The sequence below is a fragment of the Natator depressus genome, chromosome 2 (assembly GCF_965152275.1).
Source record: "Natator depressus isolate rNatDep1 chromosome 2, rNatDep2.hap1, whole genome shotgun sequence".
In the NCBI taxonomy this organism is placed as follows: domain Eukaryota; kingdom Metazoa; phylum Chordata; order Testudines; family Cheloniidae; genus Natator; species Natator depressus.
Genome location: NC_134235.1, coordinates 202499164 through 202505737, shown reverse-complemented (window position 1 = coordinate 202505737; position 6574 = coordinate 202499164). Strand labels below are relative to the sequence as shown.

Below are 6574 nucleotides of genomic sequence, written 5' to 3'. Positions count from 1 at the left end.
GTGATAAATCTGAGGAATTGTCACTAGAGGAGGTTTTGGAATTAATTGAGAAACTTAACAGTAACAAGTCACCGGGACCAGATGGCATTCACCCAAGAGTTCTGAAAGAACTCAAATGTGAAATTGTGGAACTATTAACTATGGTTTGTAACCTGTCCTTTAAATCAGCTACTGTACCCAACGACTGGAAGATAGCTAATGGAACGCCAATATTTAAGAAGGGCTCTAGAGGTGATCCCGGCAATTACAGACCAGTAAGTCTAATGTCAGTACCGGGCAAATTAGTTGAACAATAGTAAAGAATAAAATTGTCAGACACATAGAAGAACATAAATTGTTGCGCAAAAGTCAGCATGGTTTCTGTCTTACTAATATATTAGAGTTCTTTGAGGGGCTCAACAAACATGTGGACAAGGGGGATCCAGTGGACATAGTGTACTTAGATTTCCAGAAAGCCTTTGACAAGGTCACTCACCAAAGGCTCTTACGTAAATTAAGTTGTCATGGGATAAGAGGGAAGATCCTTTCATGGACTGAGAACTGGTTAAAAGACAGGGAACAAAGGGTAGGAATAAATGGTAAATTCTCAGAATGGGGAGAGGTAACTAGTGGTGTTCCCCAAGGGTCAGTCCTAGGACCAATCCTATTCAACTTATTCATAAATGATCTGGAGAAAGGGGTAAACAGTGAGGTGGCAAAGTTTGCAGATGATACTAAACTGCTCAAGATAGTTAAGACCAAAGCAGACTGTGAAGAACTTCAAAAAGATCTCAAAAAACTAAGTGATTGGTCAACAAAATGGCAAATGAAATTTAAAGTGGATAAATGTAAAGTAATGCACATTGGAAAAAATAACCCCAACTATACATACAATATGATGGGGGCTAATTTAGCTACAGCTAATCAGAAGAAAGATCTTGGAGTCATCGTGGATAGTTCTCTGAAGACGTCCACACAGTGTGCAGCGGCATCAAAAAAGTAAACAAGATGTTAGGAATCATTTAAAAAGTGATAGAGAATAAGACGGAGAATATCTTATTGACCTTATATAAATCCATGGTGCGCCCACATCTTGAATACCACGTACAGATGTGGTCTCCTCATCTCAAAAAAGATATACTGGCATTAGAAAAGGTTCAGAAAAGGGCAACTAAAATGATTAGGGGTTTGGAAGGTTCCCATATGAGGAGAGATTAAATAGGCTAGGACTTTTCAGCTAGGAAAAAAAGAGACTGGGGGGGATATGACAGAGGTATATAAAATCATGAGTGGTGTGGAGAAAGTGAATAAGGAAAAGTTATTTACTTGTTCCCATAATATAAGAACTAGGGGCCACCAAATGAAATTAATGTGTGGCAGGTTTAAAACAAATAAAAGGAAGTTCTTCTTCACTCAGCGCACAGTCAACCTGTGGAACTCCTTGCCTGAGGAGGTTGTGAAGGCTAGGACTATAACAGGGTTTAAAAGAGGACTGGTAAATTCATGGAGGTTAAGTCCATTAATGGCTATTAGCCAGGATGGTTAAGGAACGGTGTCCCTACCCTCTGTTTGTCAGAGGGTGGAGATGGATGGCAGGAGAGAGATCACTAGATCATTACCTGTTAGGTTCACTCCCCCTGGGGCACCTGGCATTGGCCACTGTCAGTAGACAGGATACTGGGCTGGATGGACCTTTGGTCCGACCCAGTGTGGCCATTCTTATGTTCATGTGTCTGAGTGGCTATTGGGACCCACCAGGGCTAGTGCCGATAAGGAGTGTTTCTTTCAGAGCAATATTCCGTCTCCCACAAATGATAATTATCTGGATCATTTTCTCTAGTGCATACCTACTAAATTCAGTAAACAGTTTAACAGACTGACAGTGTCTGGTATATAATGCTATCTTCAATCTTCCTGTACGGTCACATCTGCAAATAAAATATCTTTGTGACTGAATTCCCATGTTCTTTGGGCTTCAGACATATCTTGCAGCTCTATTTGGTCAACCACAAACATTGAGAACAAAGCCGTCTTTCTGGTTAAAAAATTAAACATGGAGCAGAGTGAACGCATGCATTTATTATAGTGTGTAACACTTTTACTCACTTGAATTGACAATGAGCATCTTATTTCCATTCTCTCCTGCTTCCATTTGTCACTGAGGAAATTCAGTCCACGGCTGTGTCATTGTTAGAATAATCTCAGACTTCTGGACACCAGTCAGATTATGACAGTCACACAAAACAAATGCCACCTTCATCTTGGACAGGTTTTGCTTCGGAGGTATGTCTTCATTTCCAGTTGACCTGTTCTGCTTCTGGCATATCGACTTCCAGCTCTTATCTCTTGTGGAATTTTAGGGCCTGGCTGAACTAGAAATACAATACAGGAAGAGGATTTGGTTCCAGTACTGTTGCCTCCTGAACCAATCAAAATACAGTTGCAATTTGTAGTGTAGACAGAGAATTAGCTGTGTTCCATAACCTGTCTAGAGTCTGGCCTGTGTCTGCTAGAAGTCGATCCCCAACTCAGTTGTATTTGTAGCATGAACAGGGCTTTATCTGGCCAGAGTCCAGGGAGCTCAGCACATCACATGAGAATCAAAGCGCTTATTTGAACAGCAGAGGTATATTTGCCTCTATGTGCAGTCAACGTTTTTATAAAACATTTCGTTGCTGCAATATTGCTAAGACTTAAATTTTTCTTTCCATCCACACAGTTAAAACTCTCATCTAGACACTCATCATCTCACATCTTGACTGCTACAACCTCCTCCTGCTCTCTGGCTCCTGGGACATCCACCAAAATGCATCTGTTAAGGTTAATCTTCTTAGCTCGAAAGTTTGTCTTTTTTTTTCACCAACAGTAGTTGGTCCAATAAAAGATGTTACCTCACCCACCTTGTCTCTCTAATAGTCTGGGACCAACATGGCTACAACAACACTACACACAATCTTCTTACCAGGTCATTCTGATCATATCACCCCCTCTTTCTGAATCCCTCCTTCTCCACCACGTCAAGTTCAAGCTTCCTGTCCTCACTATTAAGGACCTTTACAACTTTACCTATTCTTGCCAATTGCTCTTCATTCCATCAATGAGGCCAGCCTCCACATTGTCCACTTCTTTCACAACCATCCTCGCACTTTTTCTCATGCCACCCCTTCTGCATGGACTGCTCCGTCTTAACTGATCCAGAGGACCACTACTTTCTGCTCCTTCAAATCATCCCTTAAAACTTTTATCATGAGGGTCTCAAGAAATTAGCACATAAGCACAGCCATACTGGGACAGACCAATGGTCCATCTAGCCCAGGATCCTGTCTTCCGACAGTGGCCAACGCCAGGGGCTTCAGAGGGAATGAACAGAACTGGTAATCATCAAGTGATCCATCTCCTGTTGTCCAGTCCCAGCTTTTGGCAAATAGAGACGAGGAACACCCAGATCATGGTTTTGCATCCCTGCCCATTCTGGCTAATAGTCATTGATGGACCTATCCTCCATGAATTTATTTAGTAGTTCTTTTTTTAACCCTATTATAGTCTTGGCCTTCACAACATCCTCTGGCAAAGAGTTCCACAGGTTATCATCTGACTGTTTAATGGCTTGGTAGAGGGGTGGGTGGGATAACTGATATTGTTTAATATTTTTTTTATTGCATGTATCCTCCCTCTCCCTCACCTTCTATATGTTGCTTTTCTTAGGTTGTATGCTTTTTCTAGAGAGGGGCTCTGTCTTCCTAGATGCGTTGACAGAGCTGCCATAATTCAGATATGGATCCTACCATAATACAGATGTTAAATAATCTATAATACATAAAATATTTTTATTAGATTTCTAAAATGTATCCAATGGGGCCTCAGGGGATGTGAATATTGTTTAATAAAATACAAACTCTGTGCTCAAGAAACAAAGAAAAGAGAGATTTCCCCCAGTAATAAACAGCCCTAAGGCTGTAGTGAATCTTGCACAGCTGCTGTGGGGAAGAATGAAGGGAATTGAGAATTGGCTGTTTGTAGTTTTAAAAATTAAAAAAGAGTGGGAAATATATCTTAGGGCTGAGGGGCGAAATCGCTGGGAGCAAGTCAAGCATCCCTCCCTGATGCCAACTAACGGTAATTCAGCCAGATGGCTCAATCTTCTCTCCCAGCTGAGAATTTCATTTTGCGAGTGCTGTATAAAGGGAGTGCTGCCTTGTTAAGATCCCTTCTGTCTGCCTATCAACCTGCCCTCACTTACTAAACTCCAAAAAGGAATTACTCATGGCCTCTCTGATGTCATTTCCCAGAGCCACTGGAGTCTGACTGAATGGAGTCTGACTCCAGGCCACTTTGCACCTCTTGTGTGATCACAGGAATATTTCATATCTGTCCTTGACTAGGTGTGATTTAGACCTAGGTGGCCATGAAGCCGTGCAGTTCCAGATGGCTCCATACCATGGACCATGATTATGCCTTAATGCCAGGTATGGTGGTGGCACTGTGATCTGAACCCTTGATTACAAAACAGGGTTTGAAATAGCATGGGAATAGGCTTTCCCATGAGGTTCCTGGTATTTCCTGCATTTAGTCACACCAGAAATACCAATGGCCTCTATTGTGTTATTTTGGTACTTTCACTTTGAGTGCTGACCAGAACGGAGGTTCATACAAATGAAGAACAAAGAGAGAGAGAAAGATAAATAAACCTCAATGGTGGGCTCTGTTTGTGCCCCATTACTCACTTTGAGTAGTACCTTACCCATTCTATGTAAGGAGGCCCATAATTTCAGTGAAACTACTCCTGGAGTAAAGTGTGTTTCGTGATAAAGTTGGCAGGACTGAGCCCTTCATTTGAGTTTTCAGCAAAGGTAGAGGTTAGTTCTCAGTTCATCTGAAACCAGTTACCCATTTCTACTGTAATGCAGTTGCTCTGGAGTGCCTACTATTTAGGAACCTGTCCCCTTTGCTTGTTGAGACTTAAACACACACGCTCACTGTCAGAGCTGTCATTTTTTACTTGCCGAAATAACTATCTCTTGTTTGCAGTGTGGTCGTAGCTGTATTGGTTTCATGACATGAAAGAGACAGGGTCCGGGAGGTATTCTCCTTTATTGGTCCAATAAAAGGTATTACCTCGCCTGCTTTGTCTCTTAACTCTCTCTTGCAAAGCTAAGACTATAATATTTTGTTAAGCAGCAGTTTGTAACATTAGTAAATGCAAATCCAGAATCAACATTGTGCCTCTTAGCTGAATGATTCCACGTTGATTTTTTTTCTCCTCTTCCCTCCAGAGGATGAGATTTGAATTTATTCAGTAGAAATGGACAAATACCATAAAAATGTTTGGTGATTTAGAAAATTAATTCGCTTTGCCCATGCTTCTGCCCTTTTTTGTGTTTGCTTTCTGTGAACATTTGAATGATCAAGTTTTACTTGCTTGAATGCTCATGGAAAGCAAATTTTAAGCATGCACGCTCAAATACTGCCAGATAGCAGAAGTGCCAGGTTGCGATGACAAAGCTAGGCTGATGCCTTAAGCCTAAACTTGCCTAATGAGGGACAACATTCTTCATCTACTGCTGCTGTGACCATTTCTCTTCATTGTGTGCTGGGCAATTAGTGTGTTTGAAAGGGACACTGCTTAACACAGCAGGGGTCAGGGTTTCCAATAATCCTCACCAGAGCCCTGGCACACAGGCAATTAAATGAGGATCTGACTGTGCTCCTGGCAACTAGGGCTGTGTGTGCGTGTGCAATTATTTGGGGTGAATGTGTTAAAAGAAAATGTAATTGCAGCTGTGCACCTAGACAACAGATCTTACAGTGGCATCATTTTTCTTGGACCAGTGTCTTAGGTAAAGCGAATCTGGCCCAGAAAAAATGAATAAAATTCATGAATTCTCCTTATTTGAAAAATTCAGAGCCCTGGTGCCTCTTCATGCCCTCTGCCCGACCATCAAAGTTACATTCATCCAGTTAGAGTACAGATACAATACCATGTGACTTCCACCACCATTCATAACTAACACAACTCACATTTTGAATAGTGAATATCAGATACTTGCAGCAAATTCTTCACAGCCAATCTAAGAAGTTTAAAAAAAAAGAGAATAAATTGGTCAAGTAAATTTGAATTACAGATAAATCAGAGGAAATCACAATCTGCAGCTATTCTGTGAGAAAGAAAAAAAGAAAAAATTACCCACACAATGTAGCTTCTTTTATTTGCTGAGAATGATTGACTCAGTTCTGACATTGAGATCTTGCAGTGGGGTGGACTGTAAGCAGGTACTTTGTTTGCTGGTACAGGCTTCAGGTCCTGATCATCAATCTTCACCCATTAAAATAACCACTGCTGCCTTTCCAAGTGTAATTTATTCAATAAGATGCTTTTTGAGGAAGTTGCAGGGATTCTTGATTTTCATTTGTCTTTTGTCTGGATCTATGAAATAAGTTTGCCATATTGTCCATTTCATGCTAATTTCACAATATATTCATATATTCATTTCAGCTATGTAATCTGGGAAGCACTCTGCTGACAATCAGACACTGCAGTTAAAAAATGGAGATACACAAATCAGCTGAAGACAATTGAATACAATCATTTTACATA

General features: G+C 40.9%; 1 long non-coding RNA gene across 1 annotated transcript; it reads right to left on the bottom strand.

The window, feature by feature from the left end:
- Positions 1-2252: 2252 nt before the first annotated feature.
- Positions 2253-6268, bottom strand: LOC141981695 (uncharacterized). Its single transcript, XR_012637883.1, has 3 exons — positions 6164-6268; positions 5998-6047; positions 2253-2351 (listed from the first exon to the last, which is right to left on the bottom strand). It is a non-coding gene; the product is annotated as an uncharacterized LOC141981695 (long non-coding RNA).
- Positions 6269-6574: the final 306 nt, after the last annotated feature.